At 41.6% G+C, this 27,466-nt stretch overlaps 1 long non-coding RNA gene across 1 annotated transcript; it reads right to left on the reverse strand.

Annotated features, from left to right (window-relative positions):
• Positions 1-241: 241 nt before the first annotated feature.
• LOC141567207 (uncharacterized) lies at positions 242-27,466 on the reverse strand. Its single transcript, XR_012489656.2, has 3 exons — positions 26,981-27,466; positions 5,177-5,331; positions 242-4,555 (listed from the first exon to the last, which is right to left on the reverse strand). It is a non-coding gene; the product is annotated as an uncharacterized LOC141567207 (long non-coding RNA).

Here is a 27,466-nt window from a genome sequence, read left to right on the forward strand (position 1 = left end):
ACTACGGACGCCTAAGTACCATATGGTGCCATAATACTTATGTGTATCATTATATATGCCTTAAATTAACTTTGTTATAAAGGATAATTTGATTAGAACAGGAGACTCAACATGTTTTGAACTGAGGCTTCATAATGTGTTACTCATGCAGAATGGACATCTGCTACTCTTAAAAATTTTAGTGCAACTAAGGCCTGAGTCATGGTAAGAAAAGACTCTAAAATGAGAAAAGCTGCTATGACCCTCCATCCCCACTTCCCAGTATTCATGCTTTTGTGCAACCCCTCTCCTTTGGTGTACACTGGACCTAGTGACTTGCTTCTAACAAATAGAGTACAATGAACGTGATGGGATGTCACTTTCAAGAGTAGATTAAAAACGCCTGTGACTTCTGTCCTTCTTGTCATCTCTCTCTCTTGCTGTCTTGCTTGTTTGCTCTAGGAAAAGCAAGCTGCCATGTTGTGAGCTGCCCTGTGGGGAGGTCCACATGGCAGGGAACTGAGAGGGGCCTCTGGCCAATAGTCAGTGAGGACCAGAGTCTTGCCAACAGCCACGCGTGAGCTTGGAAGAGCATCCTTTCCCAGTTGGGCCTTGAGATGCAGGCAGCCCTGGTGGATACCTTACTGCAACCTTGTGAGAAGCTCTGAATCAAAGGCAAACTGCCCCACAGAAACTGTGAGAAAATAAATGACTATTATTAATTTGCTAACAATAGATGTTGGTTTATTTATGCTGCTAAATTTGGGGGTAATTTGTTATGCAACAACAAATAATGAATGCAGTCAACTTACTCAGGACCAGACTCATGTGGCACGTCATCTAGAGAGGTGTTTGAAAGTATAACCGTCATATTCTACAACGCAGACACAGCAACAGAAGAGGAGGCTACAATGTGTGTGGTGGGTGGGTGGGGACTGGGCAGGAAGAAAGGCATGGGAACTTGTGGTTGGCTGCATCAATACTGTCAAATTCTGAGAAGCTCTAGCAATGCTCCTACCCATCACTACACACTCTTGAAATTCTGTTATCATAACTCTGATTCCTGTTTGCAAACTGAATCTCCAATCACCCGCTGGGCCCGGGAATTGTTGTCTTGCTTTTCTCCCTTTGACTTGTATTCTTGGATCAGCTTGTGCTGGCCAGGGCACAGTCCACTTCTTTCTGAGATTTCTTGAATATGTGCTCTTTGGGACGGTGTACCACTTATTCGAAGTTCTTGTCTCTTGACTCCAAACCTACCCTTCTGTACTCTGCTCTGTAACACTGGACTGAGACTCCGCAAAACAAATTCCGGCTTTATCAGAGGCTCCCTGCCAGGTTCTGCCAACAGGGGGCGTTAGAGGGCGGCTGCAAGGCTGAGGGAGGAGGAGGAGGCCGACTTGTGGCTGCCGCTGAATCCAGTTTGCAGTTTCTTCAACACTAGTATGGTAGCTTCATGGCTCCTCTCAGAGACACCAGGACCAGTTGAGTAGCACCCACTCTTCAGAGGTTTGGGTGCCAGCCCCCAGTACCCTCCACTGAGTTCCTAAGTTTTCATAATTTCAATCTCTCCCTTTATCTTGAGTCCCCCCACCCTAAGGAGCAGTGGCTGCTTCCTCTGCCACCTCCGTGATACCTTAGAGTTCTAATTTGCCTTTTCAGTTACCTAATTACCAATTATTTCTGTTAAATCATCTCTGTTACAAAAACAAGCTGGTGTGATTTCCATCTCCTGATTGTACTATGGCTGATACAGGGGTCACCTCTCTACTCCTGGCCTCTGTCCAGGCTCAGTGGCAGCTTCCCATCTCACCCCTCCACGGAGAGCTGCCCACCCTGCACCTGCACAGCCCTAGGAGGGAACACCCCTGAACGGTGTGCGCTAGGCTCCTGTCTGGCCTCGCCCTAGTCCCAGCCCTGCCCTCAAGAGAGAGCAGGGAAAGTGTGGACCAGAGACATCAGCTAAGTTCACAGCCAAGCAGAGTCAGGATAGAAGAGGAGGGAGGTCAGTGTGAAGAAGCCAGCGCCCAGCTCAGGGATCACTGGTGCTGTGTGTCACACCTCAGCTGGAGTCACAGGTGACAGATGAGAGAAGACGTGGTGAGGAGCAGTGCTGGGCCACCCATCTGAGGCCCGTGGGGATTATGGTTCCCCCGCTGCTTGCTGGTTTTACGTGCTTGTGTTGCACCTCCATAGTCGGCTCTGCCCTTTCTTTCAAAGGGTCCAAGGTCACAAGCCTCCACCTGAGAGGTGGCTATGAGGCCAAGAAAAAGACTGTATTTTTCAATATTTTTGTGTGAGTTGTGGGGGGCCCTTTACAATACAATTGCTTAGGACAAGAGATCAGAATATAAACTTAAATTTAGATGCAAAACCCAGTACATCAGGCAGTGAGTGTCTAATTAGGAAAACAGAACCCACTTTAAGTATGTAAACAGATGGGGATGAAATATAGTGAATTGGTTACACAAGCGATGCAAAATCTGAGTATCCAAATGGGGTATGGCGAGGCCATCCAGAGACGAGCACTGCAGGAAGGCACGACCTCTTCTGGAAACTTGTTCTTCAGAATATTAGCATGAATGTGCAAAGATTCATGTACAAAGGGGATCACTGCCCCACTGGTTACAATGGCAGAAAACGAAGAGCAACATAAATGTTGATCATAAATGTTAAACAGCTAAATAAATAAAGGAACTTTTATACTTTGGAGTACTGAAGCTATCAAAAAGTTGTATCAGTCTATATGTACTGACTTGGAAAGATGTCCATGATATCCTATTAAATGGAAAGGGAGATTATAGAACTATATCAACACATTCATACCAATTTTGTTCAAACATACACACGCGTGGGTGTTTATATAAACATAGGAAATCACCTGGAAGGAAACTGTTGACAGTGGGACTTCGGAGTTGGAGTAGACAAGGGGAGGCTTTTATTTGGGGGTGTTATTTGAATTTGTTTAAACTGGTATGGATTACCTTTCAAATGAAACAAAAGGAAAGAAAGAAATAAAGTAAAAAAAAAAAAGTCCAAGTTGCTTATGGTCACCAGGCATCAGGGACAAACTGACGTTCCACAAGTCCAGATAGCTCAGGATAATTCATCAAAGCAGGTCACAGAGGTTAGAGCAAACAAGAGACGAGAGTCAGAATAGTGAGATCATTGAAGCTCAGGTCACAGCAGGGCAGTGGTGAGGAGCAGAGACAGAGGTGAGCAGACCAGGAAAGACACTGTTGACCTTCTGACGTTGAGGCTACTTCCAGCATGCCTTCTGTGTGTGCACTCGGCTTGACAATAGGAAAGAGCTACCTGCAGGTACACTGTGACTGATGGGGGTGGGAATAGCAGAGCTCAGATGATGAGGGGGTTTCATAAGGCAGCCCAAGCTTTCTAGCTTTCTCTAACCCAGCCCTCCCTTCAGAGATCCCTGAGGAAAGAGAAGATGGAGCGTCTCCGCCTTTTCTCACCAGCTCCTTTCTCCAGAAAAGGTCTTTCTTCTTTTCTCCTTGCAGAACTGCTCATTGCCTTTAGCAAGCTTAATTTTTGCATTGTGACTCTAAGAAAGGATGACTTCTGCAGCGTTTCCAAAAAGTATTTGGCCACAGAGCACTCCTTCAATAGGTAATATATTTTAATCGCCATCAAGTTTTAATTACAGAAGTATTACGTGGGTGCTTTTTCCTTGTAAAGAACTCCACGCTATCCTGCTAGAGGAAAAGCCACCTGGAAAAAGAGGACCTGGAGGATGGGACACCACATGAAGAGAGAAACATGTGGGAAAGTTCTGAGGCCCAGACTTGAGGGGGAGGCCATCTTGACCCTCCAGCCCAATCCAGATGAATGTGGACACGTGGTTCTATGTGGAACGGAGAGAGGCCAACCCTGCTGACCCCTGCCTGAAGTCTTGACCCAGAGAATTATGAGCTGAATAATCAGTTTTTGTTTTAAGCCACTAAGTTTTGGGGTGATTTGTTATGCAGCAAGAGATAACTGATACATTCTTCCATCCCATCCTCAATGTCAATCTCCCCTTCCTCCAAGGAAATATTGTATTGAAATTTGTTTTTATCATTACTTTGCTTTTTTAAAAATAGTTCTGTCAGGTATGTATACATTTTTGCAGTCTATTTATAATTTTGAGCTGTTTTTGAGCTTTATAAGTATAGTTTCATGCTACATGTATTGTAGGGAGAATGAAATTGTGAAATACTCACCCAGTGAAATATTATTACAGCAGTGAAAACAAATGTTAACTACATACAACACCATGGATGGATAAAGCTTAGAGGCATAGTGTTGTATTAAAAACACCAAGTTGCAGAAATCTACAATACCTATTGTTCATCTTTTTATATGATTAGTGGCCATTTCTTCTTTTCTGAGTTTCTGGTTTATTTCTTTTGTCCATTTTTCTTTTGGGTTGTTTGTTTTCTTCTTATTGATTTGTTGGACTGATGTATAAATTTTAAGAAATGTCACCCAAGATTAGAGTACTAAGAATTACTTGAATCTTAAGAAACATTTCCAAGATGAGAGTTTAAAATGACCAAAGTAACAAACAAAAAACACCCTGGAAAAAAAAAAAAAGAAACAAGAATGAACAAAATTAACAACCAATTACACAGGCTCTTTGACTTCTTGGCTGAAAATTCCAAGAATCAGAGACTCGACAGAACTTTAAGCTCTATTTTCAGGTGAGAGGCCATTTACATAAATCTACAGTGCACAGAAGTTCTATTTCATATTTTCTTTGCTACCAATAGGAAATGCATCATTTAACTTGAGATATGGCCCCCCTTTTAAACATTTCCTAGGATAGACCAATGAATTACTGTTCTACCCAGCAGTGAATTTATATTGCACTAAGGAAAAATAGACTCCTTTAACCCCGGAAGAGTCACATTTCTTCCACTTAGGTCACTTGATAGGGTCTTTATAGACTCAGATAAGACATGTGGGACTCTGTTTAATATCTGGCAATTTTCTTGTGCCTCTTCATTTATTAAAAGAATGTATCCATTAGCAGTCATTAGTACTTTCTGTCAAGATGGGGGCTACATTATCCTCAATGGCTTAAGAGAAAATGCTTTTTCAAGAAAAATAATGGCATTAATTGCTCAGTGGAATAGATACAGCTTTCTTAGTCATAACCTCTCCCTCCTCCCCCCAGAGGGAATCGGACACTGCTTACCTCTGTCAAAGATCCAGGCCACTTTCTCCCTACCCTGTGAGTCAGCTCCTTGCTCCTGCCTGTGGCCTTTCTGGTGGCGGGCCACTATCCACAGGGAATAAATAGAGCTCCTCATCCATCACAGTGAGGAAGCTTGGATTTACTCCTCTTGCTCTCTAATTCATCCAAGGGAGAAAAAAGGAGACGCTTCACTTAGCAAACAATCTCATTTGAAGGGACTCTGTTTTAGCAACAGGAAGCAAATCACATTAGAGAAATAATCACCCTCCTGTAGCTCCCAACTGAAACCGATCTCCTTTTTGACCTTTCATTTGAAGCACATGCTCTCTGGAAAATGTAGTTCAAGGAGGGAGATTGTGGGGGGAGGTCGTGTGTGTGTCATGTTTTCATGATGAAAACAAGTTTTCTATATAGCTTTTTAATTAAATAACTTAAAGTTCAATTAGTATAAAGCTTTCATTTCTGAAATATGAGTATATCTCCAGGCTCTGTCTTTTTCTTAATCCTTCCCTCTCAGGTCTCAGCCATTCTCACAGGCATTAATAATTACATCTATGTTGATTAAGATATCTTTAGATGAAAGAAATAAAATAGCAACTAACAGTGACTTAAATAACAAAGACATTTGATAAACTTATGTGTAACAAGGAAAACAAGTACCATATTTGGACTTAGCCAATCATGATTTATCCACTCCATCTGGGCAGTTGCAACCCAAACAGGTGGGATTCTATTCAAAAGGAAAGAGGAATAGCTGCTGAGGAGGCAACACCACCCACATCCTTATTTCCAGCCCTGACTGTTCTCACCTCCAATTACATCTTCCAAACTGCCTGCTAAGCAGCACTGCTTCATTGTCCTGTCACCTCAAACCCAGTCTGTCAAGAAACAAATTCCTTTTCTTAGCTGCTAATACTGACTCCCTTTTCTGCATTTCCTGACTTTCCCAGGGGTAGTTTCATTCACCGTCATAGAGGCTGTGAACCTCAGAATCATTTCAATGCCCTCTCTGTCTGGACTTCCTTATCCAGTTGCTCCCCAAAAGCAGTCAATTTTTTATCTTCCTAATGCCTCCCACTCTGGCTCATTACTTCCACTCCTCTTGCCATCCTTCAGTCATGCTGTTCCAGTTGCACATGGATCACTTGGTTTCATCTGGGATAGGCCCCAGGTTCCAGGGTCATGTACTCTGCAAACCAGATTCGCCTTCTTAAGGCTTACAGGCATCTCTCCCTTGTCTAGGATGAGGCTCCCACATGTCTACAGGAGGAAAAATCCAAACTTCTGAGCGTGGGTTTTAAGATTTTCTACAACATTACCTTTTGGAAAGGATTCCCCATTATTCTCTGCTCCAGCCAGACTGGTCCGTTCATTGTTCCTTAAAATATGCTTTATGCATTCCCATCACCACACACTTGTCCGCACCATTCCCCCAGATAAGAATACCTTCCTGCTTTCTCTCTTCTACCTGGCCAACTCATGTTTCACTGCTGAAATCTTCTTAAATATCCTAGGCTATGATAAGTGTTTTCTCCTCTGAAGTCCTACATGCTGGTGGAATTATGAGTCGATTTTTAAACAGAAACTTTAGGGTTAAAGTAATCAAGCAAGAGTAACTTTGCAATGGCCAGACTACCAGTACTTTGCAATGTGCCACGATAATATTTGCATAGTAAAATAATGATAGACTATCCATTGCTGAATATAGAGGATATTTTTATAAATACTCCACTGTAATTATTAAACTTCTGAAAGTCCAGAGCCCTTTTTAAAGATAAAGGTAGTAACACTCTAAAATGGGGCTGCAAAGAGTGGCATCACTGGACAGATTCTTCAAAAGTGTCGGTAAATCTATATTATCTGATGTCATCTATCAGTGGAGAGGCCATTCATTTATTCATTTATAGCCAAGAGATTGCAATTTTATTGGCTGACAACTGCCACCAGAATTCTTGGCAGGAGAACTCTATATTTAGGAAAATATCTTGACAAATTGCTTGAAGATAAAGAGTGAGGTTCAGTCAGCACTTAACTACCCTGTTCACATCAGGGTGGTATGCTCGTGTCTAAGTAAGTGGAAGAATTATCTTAACACTTCCTCATAAAGAAACACCAAACCACTTAAAGAATAATGGCAAGGTTATCAAGACAAAACCTTGAGTAGAAAACCAAAAGACGCATAGAAAAGACACACATATTTTCTGGTCAAACATTTTATAAGAATGATAGTAAAAGGGTTGGAAGCTTTGGGCTCAGCTGTGAAGATTAGGTGAAGGTGGGTCTGGTAACAAGTTGTCCACAGGACTTTTGTGAAGGAATTCGTCAACGTATAACTTTTTATTGATAGCTAGGGTTTATTAGCTTACCAGGAATTCTGGTTTTGTCACTTAGCTATTTTGTCAAAACTCTCTGAATTTATTTGCTTCATGTGGAAGATAGAAAAGGGGAGGCTTATAGCCAGGCCTGCTCTGTGTTTTATTTTCTATACGTACTCACACATTTATGTTTATCTTTCATAAGACTGAGTTCTCATTTTTTTGATTCACATTTCTTTGGTGAAATTGTCTATATCAGTAGTGATGTTTTTGGCTGCAAGGAATAGAAAACTCCATTTCATCTGGCTTATACACTAAAAGAGATTTATTGGTTTATGTAACTGAAAGTCAAGATGCTGGGTAACTATCGGGTGTGGTTCCATCAGCGTCCAAATGTGCCTCTCTATGATTTGTTTGCCCCACAACGCCTTTTGTGCATTGGCAACATACTCAGGCTGACAGCAAGGTGACTAGAGTATTTCCTGGCCTTTAAGTGTGGCCATAACAACATCCACTAGAAGAGTGGTGTTATCTTGTCCAATAACACCACTCTTAAAAGCAGTAACCCTCTTAATGGGAAACTTTCTATTTCTATCAAACTTCCCATTTCATCTGGTTGGCCAGATTTTGGTCACATGCCCACTTCTGAACCAATCTGCTTGGCCTGAGGAACGCCACACATTGGTATGTAAGGTGTGGATTCCTAAACTAATCTCTGTCACAAGGAGGCAGGATTACTCGTAGACCAGTCAAGCCCACACTGCAACTGGAAGCAGCATCAGTTTCCCTACACCTCAGGCCTGCATGGGGACAGGGGTTGTGTCCTTGAGCAAAAATGAGGGTACTGCCAGAAATGGGCAAGAGGAAATAGATTCTGGGTGGGCATCTTCAAAATTTATTCTGTACAAAATTGTAGAATACCTATTTCATCCCTGAGACCACTGAACAGGATACAGAGCCATGTCTGATAACCAAAGACTCTAATGTTCACAGAGTTCAAGTCTGCCAGATCTTTATCTAATAAAGTCTAAAACTTTCCACAAGGAAATAAGAAACATGTAAACAATTACAGCTCTGTGAGTAACTGTACCCCAGCATACGTGAAACCAATTGTTTCCACTCCATATGGGATACTAATCAGCTTAATTACATGGGGAAAAAAAAAAACAAACAAACAAAGAACCAAAACTGCTCCAATGTTTCATCAAAGGAAAACAATAAAAGCTGAAAAATATACTTTCTTAGAACAGAAAAAGGAAAAATGTCCGAAAGGATCAATCAGAAGTGAAATGGCCTTTAACGGTTATTTTTATAACCAGAAGAACATAAAAGAAGTTGGAAAATATACTCTCTTCAGATAGAAAAATAGATATTATGTTGAAAAAGATCAATCAGAGATTGAGCAGTTTTTAATTGTCAATCATGAATATCCATTTTTATTCTGCCACCAAGAATACACTCAGAATTTATTTAATGCTTTCAAAATAATATGTTTATCAGTTTTTGTTGGTGTGGTGGACAGTCTGTCAATCTCTCCTTGCTTTGGGCTCAAAGTGACTTACAAGTTGTCAACAGTTGATCCATTCTTCCAACAAAACATCTATTCAGGGCCTTTGATGTACCAGGCTGCTCTGTGTCTGTAGCATAGTCACGTGGTCAGCCAGCTGTCTTCCTTCCCTTTCAGGGGAAGAGGGTGTCTTGGAAGCCATCATCTAATGTCCCTAGGGACATTAGATCGTTCATTTGAGCAGCCTTGATCCTTCCTCTAACGTCAACTCAGATGGGTCACTGACTTATTAAACTCCCACGACCAAGAAAGAACTGCGTGGGAAAATAAGAGAAAAATCATTGGCTCTCGCTACTGAGAACCTCACACAACCTTCCTGAAATTCAGCACCATCAAGAAAGAAAGACGAGCACACACATATCAAAAAGCTGATAACTTTGAGACCCAAAGTAAAGGTAGTGCAAGAGTGAAATATGTCTTCCAATGCTCGGGTTAACATGGTATGTGTGCAGGATGGGAAGGGAGACTGGCCTGAATGGAGAACAGTGGGAATGAATTAGTAAAGTCTAAACGTGGAGGGTCTTGGAAGTCAAAGATAGAATTAGACCCAGTGGGCTGAGGAAAAGGGAAACAGTCCGCATCTCAAAAACTTCCTTCTCACCCCCCAAAAAGTCATGCCTGTTGATGCAGCCAATGTGGTACCGTAGAAAGAATAAAGCCTTTCGTGTCCTACTAACCTGGGGTTGAATCCTGGCTCAACCACTTACCAGACATGTGACCTTGGGAAGGCTACTCATCCTCTCCAAACCTCAATTTTCTCACGTAAATAAAGAAATGAAGTCCATATTCTAAAGTTCTGCTGTCCAATGTGGTAGCCACAAACCATCTGTGTCTATTACAGTTGAAACGTAGCTAGTCCAAATTCAGATGTGCTATAAGTATGAACTACATACCAGGTTTGAAAAACTTAGTATGAAAAAAAGAAAAGGAAGAAAAACATTTCATAATGCTGTATACTGATTACATGCTGAAATAACATTGGCTATCTTAATAATATAATATACATTATGGTTAAATAACATACATTATGAAAATGAATTTTATGTGTTTCTTTTTACTTTTCTTAATGTAGCTACCTAAAACCTTAAAATTACATAGCCATAATGTTAGGCAACGTAGAAAACAATACTTTTCCTCTAATGGAAGTTGGAAGGATTTGGTTCCCTTAATGTCTTTAAAATCAGTGAGAATGATAATTTGTGAACTTGGCCACAGTTTCTATCCATGTCCTTTGGTGGTGTCCTCCTCCTCTGACTCTGGGCTGGACTTGTGACCTTGCTTTGCCCATGGGATTTTAGCAAACATGATATAAGCAGAGGCTGTCAAACTGCTTGTGCATCAGGGCTTCCTCTCATGCTGCTCTTGGGAACTTGGAAGCCACCACTAAGTGAATAAGGCCAAGCTAGCCTTCAGGATGATGAGAGATACATGGCCAAGTTTTCCCCATTGTCCTTGCTGACATGGAGTCAACCACTACACATGTAAATTGAGGCCATTCTAGACCGTCCAGCCCCAAATGAGCTGATCCAGCTGACCCATAGAATCATAAGATATAATAAATGTTTATTGTTTTAACATAAGTTTTGGGGTGTCCTGTGTAGCAAAAGTTAACTGGTAGAGTGTGGATCCATGACAACCATATTAGTAGAATCTTCACCATAATTTGGAGAAGAATGGAGACCGGTAAAATCCACTTAGTCTGGTCTCTATTAGAGGGTGAGCTTTGTAACTTCAGTCACACATATATACACAGATATACGGAAATACAACACACACACACACACACACACACACACACACACAACACACACACACACACACATACCTCAGAAGAAAGTTGGAAATGTCAGTCCAGACACATTGAAGGTCTCGCCCAAGGTTTTCCATCCCATTTGGACATAAAGACCTCTTCTGATGGCAAAAACACTTGGACAGCTGTACCACTCTGGTAGCTGTTTGTTAATATCTGTTGATTGAGAACACATACAATGCCCACAGAACCCCTGTTGGTACTTATTGCCTTTATGACATTAAAGTAAAAGAGGGCTTTCTAGATGGATTAATTAGAAAATGGTGCCACTCTTTTCAGGTCTCGCTCAGCCCCAAAGTAGGACAAATGGCTCATGGAAAGGAGTAGGAACCGGTTTTTAGCCCTATATGAGCCCCCTTGGTTGGGTGCCCTTGACCAGAGAACAACTGATGCAACCATAGGAAGGTCCTGATAACCCAAAGACATAATAGGTTAAGTAAGGCTTTGAAATAAAAATGCGTTTGGTTCCTAACAGTAATGCCTGCATCAATTTGGAAAGTAGTCATTCTTTATTCTACAGACAAAGCTTTGGGAGTTGACAGGAATTCGGTGGCTTTTTGCCATAACTTTACTCCTCCCCAAGGGTCTGTAGTCCACAGCTGGATCCAGACCACACAAGATTGTGTCTACAGCCACAAGGGGGCAATGATCAGGAGTAGATATTGTCACTCTCTAACGCAAAAACTCAGTTCACAATTGCAAATCAAGTGTCAGAATTGGGGAAGAAAATACAATGGCACCTTACCGCTTTGACCCAACAAATAAATCATTGGATTTAGTGCTAAATAAATCCCTTTACATTTTGTTCACACATTTTTGTGTGTGGGAAAATTTGCCTACAAATGAATCATCTTAACATAAAATTCTGAGTCATTAATAATCCTTAGTTTTAGAAATTAGTTTATTTTGCCATTCAAATATACCAATATAACCAAAATGTGCCACCTTACAAGCTTCTTCAGCATATCAAGTTTTCTCTTCAAAAGGGCAGGTTCCAGAGATGGGCATCGGAATACTATCCTCACTCCTCACATCCAGCCAGACTCTGAGGTAAAAAAAATAGCAAAATATGCCTCCGTGTTTATTAATTGTTCTCTGGAGACTGTGATCCCCTGTCACAGTGCCTTGTGTTTACACGAGGTACTCACTTCTTTTAAGCCCTTTCATTAAACCACAAATCACAAACCACCGAATAATTTTTAAGAGTTAAAATGAATTTTTCTCTTCACAATAATCGTATGAGATAACAGGGCAAGTATTATATTTTTGCCTGCTTAAAGAGATGGAGGAAATTGAGAGACAGAGATGGTATTCTCAAATTATTAGAAGAACTAGTCAAGGCAGAGCTCTCTCCACTGCGTGGAACTGCTTTATATGGGGCAAGGCTAAATCACAAGTACCGTATTTTTCAACTTTATAGTTAACCCAAGCCAGTGGTGATAAATGTCTAACACTGGATCTCCAAGTGAAAAAACCCGATTTGTAGCACATGCCATTTTCCATGCTGTAAATACTCCCATTGTGGCTGATTTCCAGCTACCATGCGATGTCACTGAACACAGACTCGGAAGAGATGTCCACCATTATTTAGTATTTATACCAAACAGATACAATAAACATAACCTCACCAACATGATAATAGTAAAATGTAATAAAACAATTTGAAAATTAAGAATTTTGAGTATGTATTCTTTGTTTTTAAATATAATTTATTTAACTGTAAATTTATGTAACTTAATTTTTAATGATGGCTTTATTTAATAAGCAATTCACCAAATTCCTGAAAATTTAACAATTTGCTTTCACCAGTCAATACATAGGAGCCAACTCTGCCTGCCACTGACCTAAGCAAGTACTCCTTTCAAGTTATTTGAAGTTTAAAATAAAATAAATATCACCCCTGAGGGGCAAAGCTAGTTGTACACCTTAAAACCACCCCAATACCACCCTCCCCAACCAGCACACACATTTTGAGGACTTTTTGGATTGCACAAGTGAATGCATTGCAATTTGTGAATGGCCTGGCCTAAAACTCCAAGTAAAGTACTGGAGCCAGTGGGCTGAGGACTTCTGATATAATTAAAGTATAAGGTGGTTGAGCATTGTTCATGCCACCTTCCTGAAGGGCAGAGCTAAGAAAATCCACCCTCCTCTTGCAGAAAAAGAGAATCTGTTTGGTCTGAATTATTCAGCCTGGCTTTAACCAAACTCAGCTGGATAATTATCAAGTCTTACTTTGCCTGGTCCTATATTGGCCTAAGCTTTAGGTTTGGAAAATGAAATGTTAGCACAGGAAAAGACAGTAAACAGTCAAGCCCATCTCATTGTTTTACAGATGAGGAAACTAAACAGACGTAGGATGAGACTAGGGCAAACGAGACACCAAGGGCTTAAATTTTAAGAAGGCACGTATTCTCAGGATTGAGTAAATACAGTCAGTCCTGAGAGTGTCTCCTTAATGTATGTGTCCTAGCCACCTCATTTACCTCACCGTTGTTCTGGTCTTGCAACAAATGCCCAAAGAAGCCAATTTCACCTGGCTAGTTGGCATCAAAGCTGGAACTAATACAGGTTCTCTAACCGCTAGTCTGGCATCTTCCTCTTACAGTCGACTGCCTACAGCTTCGCCTACCCTTCCAAGGAATGACCTTCAAAACGAAGCAGGAAATTTTATGCACAACTAGAACAGTCATTCTCAATCTAGGTATCACTAGATGTTCTGAGGGAGTTTTAAACATTTTAATGCCTGGGTCCCCCTCTCCAAGGTTTTAATTCATTTTTTTCTGGGATGGGCGCTGGAATTATTTTTGTTTATTTGCTTTTAAAGCTCCTCTACGGTTATTATCTGTAGCCAAGGTTGAGAACCACTGCAGAATAACAATAACAATAATATTTACTGTACTAGTAAAAGACCATATTAGTCAAAAAGGAGCAGGTTTCACTTATGCCAGGGTGTTGAACATCGATCGGTGTTTGTGTCCTTTTCCATTGTTATTGCTAAGTCAGTGTATTTTTCTGCACCCATAAAGAACTATCTTAAAAGAAAAGAAAAAGAACTATCTTGTTTTAAAATAAATAAATAAATAAATAAATAAATAAATAAATAAATAAGCAAACAAACAAACAAACGAGCAGGGAGCACCTTAGCCTGGATAAGGACCCTGGGCCCGATTTGGTCATGGCACAGTGAGCAGAAAAGCATGGCAAGACGTCACATACCACAGGTAATTACAGTGCTCCAGCAGACTGAACTTTTGCACTCTCGGTGGGAAAAATGCTTGTAAGACAAATCAATACGTAAACAAGAGAAATGTTCATTATTCTTAAGAAGGAAAACCAATGAAATATTTTTAAGTACTAACAAAATTATTTTTAATAGAACCGTTGGACCAAATGATCATTTTGCTAATTTGCAAATCAGTCTTCTCATTAATTAAATCACCCAAACCCTCCATAGCACAGCACGATTTTACCTTTTACGTCAGTATTTAACATAGGTTTTTCAATAACACAGTTATACCCAGAAATCCCGATTTTACTCAAAAGAAATGTAAACTCTATCAATCAAGTTGTGTGGTACTTAGCTGATTGTGTACATTGGTCAAAACTCAGAACTGTACACTAAAAATGGTGGATTTCACTGTAAGTTAATTATACCTCAACTTTTAGAAAATGAACACAGGGGTGGGCACAGATGCTGAATAAATGTTTGCTGAGGAAAAAAAAACACAGGGAGACGTTCTTCTTCATTTTGCTAAATTGGAAAGGTTTCACTCTCTAAATAAAACAACTAAATTAGCTTCAGTTATTAAAATAGCTTTTCTTAGTGCATTATTTGTATTGCAGCCCAACATCTCCTCTGCTCTGAAACTAAAGACCTATTCAGCTGCCTGCACAATCGTGGATGCCCTGTTCTAAGCACAAGGTATTTATTTATCTTCGAGAAACAACAAAAATCATGGTATCACATAGTAGAACAAATAGTCTGTGAATTTAAATGCAACAATGCATGTTAATAAAAATTGAATGTTTGCTATATGCCAAGCACTATAATATGCACGACAATCTTATGAGGTAAATGAAATGATCAAACTTTTTTTTCAACAAGGCTACCCAGGCTGCTATGTTGAGAACAGATTATAGGTGATAGGGGCAGAGGATGGGGGTGAACGAGAGTGGAAGCAGGGAGATGTATTAGGAAGTTATTGCAATATCCAGTTGAGAGGTGATGACAGCTGACCCCACAATGAAGGTGGTGGAGATGGTAAGACATGGTTGCATTTTGGATGTTTTGAAGATCAAGTCCACAATCTTTACCAATGGATTGAATTTGGGGTGTTAGAGAAAAAAGTCAACAGTGACTTATAGATTTTGAGCCTCTGAACAACTAGAAGGATAGAGTTGCCATTTCCTGAGATAGGAAGATGGAGGAGGAGCAAATTTCAGAGGACAGAAGGTGAAGGGTTCAGCATGCTAAGTGTGAGGTGACCACTAGCCATCTAGCCGGGTTTTCAAGTGGGCGATTGGATACATGAGTCTAGAGTGAAGAGGAGGGGTCAGAGCTGGGAGAGGATGATCTACAGCCATGACACTGGATACGTTACCTTTGGGTCAGGGAGGTAGGAAAGAAGAGAGGTCCAAGGACTGCAATTTGGGACACTGCAACTTTTGGAGGTCATGGAGGGAAGAGGAACTAGCAAAGGAGACTGAGAAGGAACAACTAACAAGGTAAGAGGAAAACCAAGGGAGGGAGGTATCCTGAGAGTGGAGGGAAGAGAGTGCATCAATAAGGGGAAAGATCTTACTGGGTCAAGATCTCAGAGGTTAAACCTCTAGTGAAGCAGCCATAGGCTGAGTGGTCAGTAGGCTTCCCTGGGCCCCAGTCCGAGAGGCTTCTCTTCCTTCCTCCCTGTCATCTTGCCCATTTCTACCTCTGTCACATATCTTACTACATTCCCCTATAATCAGCTCCCTTGTCTATCTGGACCTCCTCTTGATCATTTCAGTATTTCCAGTGCCCACCATATGCTCAATACATGTTTACTGAATAAACAGAAAAACGAATGAGTGAGTGAGTAGCTAGGGATGGGGGCTGGAACTGAGATGTTTAAATGCCCATCACCCCCAATACCCAAGGAAAATGTGTTCTTTTGTCTTCAAGTGCCACAAGGGTCAGGAGTGAGCTGGAACCACTTGTGTTACCTCCAATGAACTAATTGTTGTATTTTGAGGAATTCTAAGAGCTGGCTGCTAAACACAGCCATAATTAAAAATTAAATTATATAAACTTATACCTAAATAAATATATTAAAAACAACAGTAATAAATACTCAAAATTTTCCACTTCCCAATTATTTTATTACATTTTACTATTATCTATGCTCTTGAGTTTCTTTATCTCTATTATATCTGTATGGTGAAAACCCTATAAAATGATGTGCCACTGCACAGCTCTTCCCAACATCACATTCAGTGATGTCATGTTGGTAGCTTGAAATAGACAGTGATGAAAGTATTTACACCACCAAAATGAGCAAGTTCTGAAAATCAGAGCTCCTTTCCACACCAGTCTGTTAAGCACTTGCCATCTCACCACAAGTTAGACTATATTTTCCACAAGCCTTCCAGTAAGCAACCTTTCTTCAAGAGGGGAAAAGGAAATCACTAAATTCTCTGGAAAGCAGCACTTTCTTCTCTGTTTCTATCTTTCACTTGTGTGGATTCCAGTTGGCTGCCAGGTGGACAAAACAACTGAGTTTTTCTTTCCCTCCCACCAGTGGTTTGATGGTTTGCAGGCAGCTAGTGTTTTTCACCATCAATCAAATGGGTTCAACATCACCGCTGATGACTTCTCCCCCAACCATTACCCTGCAGGATCTTCCACTGGGTTCTTCTGAAAGAAAATATTTAGAATTATGAAAATCACTCATTATTATTTAACTGGGTCAGCAGTGGAGCTGGTTATGAAACGTGTGTTTGGATGGGAAATGTGGGTATAAACTGCCAGACTTTAAATAATTTTTTTAAAAAAGTGTGTAGTGAATGTGGAGAAGAGTAGGATTATTCCCTTTGAAAGTACGGCTCCAGCCTGATTCCTCTCCATGTCCTTTCCCAACTCCCAGATGACACAATTCATCTCCCCACTGGAGTGCATTATGCTCTCTTTAAGAACTAGAGCTAATGGAATGCTGAGAAAATCAATGTCTTCTTATTATGCAGGCCTGCTGTTTGGTAAATGGAAAGCAAATTCTTTCTCCTTCTAAGTAGTCAGAAATAAGCCCTGGGAGCCACCTTGATTATAAGCCTCACGTGTCCTGAATGAGGGTCTGCACACCATATCTGTGTTTAACATACATTTAATTCAAAAAGGCTGGGTGCATATCTACTCACAACTCAATGAGGAGACAACTGTCTATTTATCTATTTATCTATCTAGCTATCTAGCTATCATTTATCTAGCTCTAGCTCTGTATCTTTCTCTTTCCTCTGAAGAGGGTACGTATAAAACTGCAGTGCTTTTTGAAAACATACAAGTATATTCAATTGACAATTAACATTCATAATATTATCTACCATTTATTAAGAATTTACCATGTGCCATGTATCATGCTCTAAACATATATCGTTAAGAACAACCTCATAAGGTAGGTTGTACTGTTATCCCCATTTACAGCTGAGCAAACTAGCTGAGATAAATATACCGAAGTCCCTGTAAGGAGCAGAGTCTGGATTTGAACCCAGTACTTTTTAACTCCCAAACCAGGGCCACTAAACACTTTGTTCCATGCGGATGATCACGTCTCAGTTAGACGTAGAACCAAGTGGAAACTGTGGACAGTTTCAGGCTAAGAGTGAGAATGACTTAGTGCATCATCTTGCACCAAGATAATGAGCTCCCTCAGATTGGAGGGATTCAAGGAGAAATTGAAAGAACCCTTTTCAGTGTCAGCTTCCCAGTACAGTAGGTTGCTTGTTCTGGGACGAATGGTTGATCAAATCTCAAACAGAGTTCGTCCACCCAGTGCTGGCAGAGCCAAACACTGCACACTGAGAATTGCAGTGAAGATTGGCTATTTTATGATTATGTGAGTTGCGCCATCCAGGAGAACGGGAAGCTCATGCTCAAAAGCCCGAACTCCCCAACGGCGTGTAGGTTACAGGTTACACGGGGCAAAATCACAAGACACAGTGGGTTAGGGGTTCAGGGTCGTGTTGAGAGCTGATTGGTCAGAGGTGAGGTTAGGGTAATAAATCATTTCTTCAGGTCTTGAGGACCGCTCTGAGATCTGCTCTGGCATCCCTCTGTCTGGTTTCATGGAAAAGTAGCCAGGGGGTCATCCTACCTTAGGGCTCAGGAGCTGCAACGTAACTTAGGTCAAGATGTTGTCTGTAGCTTAACAGAAACCCATTCTTTGTGACCCTTAGTCCAGGCGTGGCCACTGTCTCTGGCTGCCTCAGGGGGTTAGTCACTAGTAAGGGAAAGGGCTAAGGCTTCCAGGGCATGCTGTGAAGAAACTGAATAGAATCCTGGGGCTACATATTAAGTCAAAATCATACATTAAATCAGGACCGTTGGTTTCACGTCCCAAAGCTGATTGTTCACCAGGGAAACAGAGAACATATTTTTGGTAAAAAAGCAGACTTGTTCTACAAAACCAGATTAGAAATGGGGGGCAAAAATGCAATGATTTGGGCCATCATGAGGAAGTATTTCTTTTAGGTTCACACAGCAGACTAGGCATCTCTGGGCACAATAACCTTCTCTCCATAAAGCTATTTATGGAAAAGCTGATGACCACACCCGTAGCTCCTTCAGTCTCTACCCTTGTCCAGGACTTCGTTATCGCTCACCTGGAATTTTCCCCGGGTCACCTAACTGGTCCCTCCTTCAGTGTCTCCCCAACCGAGCCCATCCTCACACTGATCTGAGTTATCACCATCCCCACCCAAACGGATCTTACTTTTCATTCTCTTGCTTATCTCATGCTGAACGGTTGAGCTCCCAGGGAAGCAGAATGAGACAGAGACTAGCATGTTGGATGTGTATTAGGGTCGGCTCTTGAAATTAACATTTGTGGAAGGGAGGGAAGGACGTGATCTCAACAAGGCTTCAGTTAATCCCAAGTCGGGGTTCTGACGCTGGGATAGCCCTTCAGAGCTCTCCTGAATTGGGGTGAAACTGATGGAGTCTTTATGCTCCTGTGTAGCCCAGTTATTGGTGGAGGCTGCCCCAGAAAGGTGGCATGGGCTTGGGCAAGGTGACTATCTTCAGAAAAGAGTGGAAGAGGGCTGAGAGTAAAGGCCATCTGCTAGCAGCACTCCCTAACGCCAAGAGAATAAGCCCTTCAGTCCTGAAAAGGGGGGTCCGGGCAGCACGACACAGCATTCACTGCATACTCCTACATCAACAGAATATTGATAGAGTCCGCCATCCTCCCAGAATGCCAGCATTCGGAATAAACCTGGTTTCCTTTCTACCAACCATGTCTCTTGATTTTTAACTTTTAACTTTTGCAAGCAGCAGGCAGCCAGACCTTAACACAATATAAGTACCTCTCAACTCCTTTGCGTGACCTGTAAGGCCCTTCACAATCTACCTCCTGCTCCTCTCCAACTCCATCTTTCTCCACTTCCTATTGTCTAAGCCAGGTACATTAAACTTCTCAGGGGAGTCTTGAATATGCTGCCACTTCCCTGATTGGCACATACTATTCCTTCCTACTAGGATGCCCTTACCTGCTATATTAGTTTCCTAATATAACAAATTACCAACAACTTGGTGGCTTAAAACAACATGCATTGATTTTCTTACACTCCTGGAGGTCAGAAGTCTCACATCAGTTTCACTAAGCCAAAATTAATGTGTCAGCAGGGCCAGGCTTCCTCAGAAAGCTCAGGGGAAGAATGGGTTTCCTTGTCTTTTCCAACCTTGAGAGCTGCATTCTTTACATTCCTTGGTTCATGGTTCCTTCCTCCATCTTCAAAGCCAGCAGCAAAACCTCTTGCCTCATTGTCGCCTTGACTTCTGCTGCTGCTAAATCTACATTTGTCTCCCTTTTATGAGGCTACTGTGATTGCATTTAAGGTTTACCTGGATAATACTGGATAATCGCTCATCTCAAGATAAATCGCTCCATCTCAAGATACTTAATCTCATCTGTAAATCTCTTTTGTCATATAAAATAACAGTCACAGTCTCCAGGGATTAAGATATGGATATCTTTGGGGGTCATTATTCACCCTACCACATCTGCCTGACCCACCTACCTCTCTTTCAAGCCCCAGCTCAATTATCACCTCTTCTGTGAAACCTGCCCTGACACTGTCAGGTAGATTGAATTGGCACCACCTTTTTATTCTTCAGCACTCTGTCCGTGACTTTATTCTATCAGTTACCCTTTTATACTGTAATTCATTCATGAAACAATGAGTTCATTCATTCATTGAGCACCTTTTATGTGCCAGGCACTGTTCTTAATTCTTGGGGTCAGAGCAGTAAACAAATGGAACAAAAAAGCCCTTCCCTTTTCTAGCTTCTATTCTGATGAAGATAGACAGACAATTTAAAAAATTAAAATAATACTGTGAAAAAGAAGCAAGTAATAAAGCAAAAAAAAAAAAAAAAAAAAAAAACTAGAGCAGGGAGTAGGATGTAGCAGGGGAAGATGGAGATTATTGCAATTTAAAACAGGTGGTAAAGGAAGGCCTCATTGAAATGGTGACATTCGAGTAAAGCCTTGAGAGAGATTTGGATGGGTATCTGGCAGAAGAGCTTTCTAGGTAGAGTAAGGTCTCAGTGCAAAGGTTCTGAGGCTAGAGTATGGCTTACACGGTCAGGGACCAGGGAGAAGAGTTCCTGGAGAGTTTTGAGTGGAAGAGTGATGTGCTCTGACTTTTAACAGGATCGCTTTCCCAGAGCTGTCGCAGAGAGCCACACAGGGTGTGCATTCCACAGCACAATCTAGGGGGTTCTTTTTACATTTAGACCATTTATATAGACTCCATCATGTAACATAGCAACTCTAATGGCTACTGTTTGAGAAAAAATGGAGGAGATACCAGGGTGGAAGCAGGAAGACCAGCTAAAAGGCCTTTATAATAATCCAGGCCGTTGATCTCCTTATAGGACCATTGCATCCCCAACACAAAGAACAGTACTTGGAACATAGACATGCAAATAATAAATGACTACATTATGCACCACAGTGTAAGCGAGACTTGAGGAGTCAAATCTTTGTATTTTGAGTGCACTCACTGGTTGCTTCCTTGATTTATTATACTTGAATGAAGGGGTAGACTAGATGATTTTTCAAAACTAAAATGCTGCCAACCTAACTGCCATCTGTGCTTCTCCACTGGGATGTTCCACTGCCATCTCCAATTCTATGTGTTTAAACTGAATTTATTCCTTTCTCCTCTCCCCACCTGAAACAACTTCCTCCCAACTTCCCTCACCTGTTGAGGGAGGCATCATTTTCCCACCTAGGTTTGAAATCTAGCATTCTTACCAATCTCATCCAAGTCCAAGTCCTAGGACACCTTCTTTTTCAATTCCACTGCTTATAACTCAATCCTGTCCCCACCACATCTCCCCAGGAGCCCACAAAGGCCTTTCATTCTCACCTAATTCTCTATTTGCTACCGATTTTCTGCATCTTGCCATCCCTTCCCACACCTGGGATGCTCTCATGTCCTTTGTTCCATCTCCAAACCCTACCTATAAGCCCAAGTCCTTTGTTAGTCTTTACTGGCCCCATCTCTTCATGACCTCATGCTCCTCAAATTCCTCTGCCCTTTATGATCTGGCATTTGGCAATAGCGAGGGAGGAGGTAACGGGTAAGAAAAAGAATGCAGGCTTTGGAAACAGACAGATAGGATTCAAATCCCAGCTCAGCCACTCCCTAGTGTGTGATCTTGAGAACTCATCCATCCTCTCTGGGCCTCAGTTTCCTCATATTAAAATTTTTTTTAAAGATTAAAAATGGAAAAGTCTACTTCATAGACTTGTGTGAGCATCCAAATATAATGTTAACAAAGTACCACGTATGCATTAGGCACTCAATAAATGCTGATCCTTCTTCCCTGCCTCCTTGCCATTGCCCACAGTTCCACTGCCTGTGTTAGCATTTTGATTCCTTTCCCCACTGCCTTATTATATTTAGTTAAAATTTCATTTATAAATATATGTTAGTAACGCATGAATTATAGGCCATAGCAGCCCAGGTTAGAACACAACATTATGGGAAACCCTATCTTTAAAATTATCTACTTGGACATGCATCAAAATCATCTGTTCATGTCAATTTTTTTTTAACTTATTTGGATATTTTCAAACATATTCTACAGTAGAAGAGACTAGTGTAATGAACCTCCATGTACCTGTTACCCAGCTCCAATAATTGTCAATTCTTTGCCAGTTGTGTGACCTCTATCCCCTACTCTCAGTTTTTATTTCTGGAGTGTTTTAAAGCAAATCTCAGACATCATATTGTTTCACTCATAAATAATTTAATAGGTATTGCTGCTACGGTATGTAAGGACTTGTGTTAGTTTGCTCGGGCTACCATAACAAATTGATTCAATGACTTAAACGAGAGAAACTTCGTTTCTAATAGTTCTGGAATCAAAAAGTCCAAGATCAAGGTGTCAGCAGGTTTTGTTTCTCTCCTAGGCTGATGCCTCTCTCCTAGGCTGGCCACCTTGTCACTGTGTCCTCACATGCCTTTTCTCTGTTCGCATGCACTCATGGTGTCTCTTTCTCTTCTTACGAGAACACCAGTCCTGTTGGATTAGGGCCCCACCCTTATGACCTCATTTAACCTTAATGACCTCCTTAAAGGCCTTATCTCCAAATACAGTCAATTGGGGGTGAGGGCTTCACCCTATGAATTTTGGACGAACACAGGTCAGTCCATAAGAGGATTTTTAAAAACCATGATTATAATATCATTATTGTACCTAAAAATAATGATTGCTTAATACTATCTAATATCCTGTCCATGTTCAAACTTTCCTACGTGCCCCCAAAACATTTTTTAATAGTTGGTTTGTTTAAATTGAGGTTCAAAAGGTGGAGCTTTCTTTTGGAAATACAGATTCCCAGGCCCCACCCTGGAGTTGTGATTTAGCTTCAGTCTTGCAGCCTCTGGGGTCACGACATTTTTCTGACTGTTGTTTTAACCCAAGGAAAGATTGGCCATACACATTTTAATCAGAATTATGCCAATATTGATAGATTTCTATCAAAAGTAACTTCTAGAACAGGTTTTCATTAAGTAATGACATTCATTGATCAATTTTCCCTAGGGCATATTTTGTTTCCAATTTTTACCATTTTTATTATAGTTTACTGGAATTATTTTCATTGGCATCAGTTCTTTTTCTGTTTAAATTTTACAATGCAATTTGATTCATTATCAGTTTTTATCCATGTCAATACTACCAATTATAACATCTGCCTTTGTGAGTTTCATTTTGTGGCCTTTATTTCTACCAAATCCGATTTTTCCCAATCAGATATAGGCGTCTACATTTTGTCAAGACTTGATTCTTCAGGCCCCTTTCAGTCAGTAACTCTTTTTTCCTTGTCCTTGTATGTAGTTCTAGCTCTTGCGAATCTTATTTTGTGTTGCTCATGTTTATCAGTAAAATTCATTATTACCTTGATAAAAGACTGAGTGCTTGCATTTATTTCTTTACTTATCCATGAAAAAAAAAAATGCTGTGAATCTAAGAGCGAGAACAAGGGAGATAAAGTGTGGGAGTCAGAAAATGACAAAAAGACACACAGGCAGAGAGAGACAGGCACAGATTGAGAAAGAAGCTACAGATGTCTTGGGATAGTGTTTACTAAGCTCTCGGAGGGCTCTGAATGTCTTGGGGGGTCAAAACAGCAAGATTAAAACAATATGGAGGCTGCAGTATGGTTGGTGAGTATGGGGGAGGCAAATAGTTTCAGGACTTTACATCCTAGGAAGTTAAATATACAGTTGTCATCTTGCCACCCCCTTTTAAGGCTCTTTTTATTTTCTTCCTATCCTTGCCTAGTCAGGGGCTGAATTTCAGGCCTCTGCTCTTCTTGAACTTCAGACTAACCGCTGCCTTCCACGAACCTCTCTTCCTCCCTTCCACTGACCATAAGGGACCTTTAGCAGAGGTGACCTCCCACTTGGTTTTATCAGCGCCTGGCACAGTGAGTGTTCGATAATTATCTGTTGACTGGTTTATCTTCAAGTATCACCTGCATGGTTTAAACTCCCATAAGCGAGGCCACTGTTAACAAATCAAAACACATATAACTCAACCTACCACTTCCTGGGGGGTAAGTGGGTGGATGAAGCCCGATTCGGCAATTCTGAACTGTTAGGAGGCCTCTCAATCTGTCTACAGAACTGAAGCTTGAAAATTTTTATTTTTTGCCGACGTTCCCTAGCAAATGCCTGCTGCACACCCACACACTGAGCCAGCAAGAGCGAAAGAAGAGCTGCTGCAAGAATTATTCCCTCTGGGACCAATAACCACAGGAGCAGCCCTCCCTGAAACCCCCCCATCCAGGCTGGTCCCCCAGATCCTCTAGACCAGCCTTACAGCTGCCACAGGCTGAGCTCAGCAGGAGGGAGGGTCTGAGAGAAGGTACAGCTAAGGGCTGGGGATAGGAGCCCCTCCTGGGAAAGTGAGGCCCTGTGGGGTGACCCTGGATAGGCCAGGAGGGGGGACACAGAGATGCAGCCATCTGAGAGACAAGTAGACAAGAAGGGGACTACAGTATTAAGTTTTAGCTAATGTCTTAAATGGCTTGGAATGGCAGTACACCTAATGTAAAGGTATGTAATTATAGTGTTACAGCCCTAGTATCAGTAATAAGAAAGCTGAAGAATTAAGAGGAATCTGGCCCTCAGGAGAATAGAAGAACAAGAGGATGAAGGGCTAGACACAATGTTTCACAAACTCAGCTTCAGGTTAGAATCACCTAGGGAGCTTTCAAAAGAATGAGGGCTGGGCCCCCACCCCCAGAGACTGATTTAATCAGTCTTGGGTAGGTTCTGAGCATCCAGATTTTTTTAAAGCTCCCCAGAGGGTTCTAATGTATAGCCAGCTGAGACCAACTGGTCTAGATTGGAGATTGGAAAGGAAATATGATCTCCCTGTGTCTCCTGTTGCCCAGCAAGAGAACAGAACCTTGGGCCTGATACCCCTGTCCTGTGGCAGGCTGTGTGGCGCAGTGGAAAGAGCTGGGCGTGTTCGTCAGGAGGTCTGAGTTCTGAGTTCTAGTTCTGGACTAAATACTAGCCACTGTATGACCATGTAAATGAGAGCGCTGGCCAGAAAAGACCTGGGTTCACTAATTCACTGGGCTGGTCACTATTTGCTGGGCTGGTCATTTCCTCTCCCTGCCTTCACTTTCCTCATGTAACCTCCAGCTCTAAAACATTCCAAATCTATACTTTCATTAAAATAGCCCAGTCACTTCTAGTTCAACAGATTTTTTTTTCATGAATTATTCAAACTTGGGAGTTGAATGTTGAAAATAACATGCTCAAGTTGTCCTCATTAGGAAGCTTTTAGCTGCGAATTTCCTGTCTTCCACTATCTTTACAAAGCCTGATCTCTGCAGAGTTTTGGGGAATAACACAGTCAATCATTTACAAAGTCTCTCGAGAATACCGCGTGGAAATAAAGAGAGTGATAAACACCCACACAATGAACAGAGATGGTGTAACAAAAGGAGCAGTAGAGAGTAGCTTGGACACGCAGAAGAGCTCCAGCGCCTTCAGCAAGTCTCTCTGCCTTGCAGTCATGTTCGTGAACGTCTATTTCATGCCCACCTTGTAGAGGAGGAATTAAACCTAGGATGACACTTGCCCTTGAGGAGCCCAAACCTGGCAGACTGAGACAGACACATACACAGCTAATGATAAGAGAAGATAAATTAGAGGCAGAATGTGGTGCCAGCTTTTAACTTCTGGCTTTCTCCTTGACCCTTTACCATGAAATAGAAAATTCAGAACAAGAGGAAGGCAGGAACGAGAGATGACAGGCGGTGGAGGAGCCCAGAGTCTCTGCCTGTGGGATACCAGGGTGTTGCCAGGTTCCAGACAACACAGGCCGTCATTGTAACTGCATCTGGAGATGGGATTGTTAAAGTGTGGAAATGAAAACCTAGTGATTTGTATAATTTGTAACAAAGTTCTAAATATGTTGTAACTCCAGAGGAAAGGTATTTCTAGAGAACAAAAGTAAGATCGGATTTATTTACTTAATTTTCAAAATCCTTCTCCTTATTCCTGCTTCACAATTAAGCAAGTCCCACCCAAGGCAGTGGAGGGAGGTATATCTGGGGTCTGTGCTTATGCATCTCTCTGCCAGAATCAGCAGACAACAACATCTGGGAATTTTCACAGTGTATGTCAAAGAGGTGAGGAATTTAAAGTGCTAAGACACTTATGATGTCCTTTTACTTTGTATTGGAGAAGAGGGGTGTGAGCTGCTATAACGTAAACCAGTAATTCCCAGTCTCTACTGTGCCCCTGAATCTCGTGTAAGGTTTGCTAAAACACTGATTGCTAGTCCCACCCTCAGGGTTCCCGATTCTGTAGGTCTGGGCTGAGGGCAGAGAATTTGCATTTCTAACAAGGTCCCAGGGGATGCTAATGCTGCCGATTTAGGGACCACACTTTGAGAACCTCTGCTATTAATGCATAATTTCACTATTCAAAATGCTGTTCAAAGCAGCAAATAAAGTGCATGTGAGGACTCTTGGAGTTGTTCTCCTTCTCTACTATATTATCTCTCTTCTTATCTATTCATATTCTGACACAGTTATCAAAACCTGTCGCACTAATCTGTGGCTTATCAGCTGTAGAGAAATTTGTCCCTTCTTAGCCATCATCATCTTAAATGATCATTGCCACATAGATGCTATTGTGACATCCGAAACTTGGATCATCAGTACAGGTTATTTTTCCTTCCAGTTTCCTCAAGAGCAAATGAAATGTTTTTTAAGAACTTGCCCTAGCCTAACATCCAATGATTCTATGAAGCAACCGTTTTAAGAAGCACCGTCCATTTGTTTTGGAAGGAGGAAAATCACTTTTATAGAGCATCCACTTACCTACTGATGTATTAAGTCTCATTGAATTCTCTCCTGGAGCCATTGGAGCTGATTGTCATTTTAGAGCTAGAGACACAGAAATTCAGAGAGTGTAGGTCACTTGCCCACATCGGCCAGCTAATGAGTGGTGGAACAGGATTTGAACTCTGAGCTGTCCTCGCTCTGTCCGTCATGCCACAGGCTTTCCTGCTGCTGGGGCAAAGTGAGAATGATGTCAGGAAAATGCTTCCTCCCACGACTGTCCTGCTGCTTCCAAACACCACTGACACTTGGGTGTTTGCACCCAAGAGGGAGGTTTTGGCGCCAGGCCCCCTTGTTTACAGATCCGAAATCCCACACACATGAAAAGTGAATGCAGAGCCAAGAGGGAGGGCTGGAGGGCTAGGCCAAGCTTGGATGGCACAACTGTCAACATAGCAAAAATACAGGGAAAGGCGAAATATTTCAAAAATACAATCACAGCCATTTTCTTCTTGCTAGAGCCAG

The sequence above is a fragment of the Rhinolophus sinicus genome, chromosome 5 (assembly GCF_057876585.1).
Source record: "Rhinolophus sinicus isolate RSI-liver-muscle chromosome 5, RSI-T2T, whole genome shotgun sequence".
NCBI classification, from domain to species: Eukaryota; Metazoa; Chordata; class Mammalia; order Chiroptera; family Rhinolophidae; genus Rhinolophus; species Rhinolophus sinicus.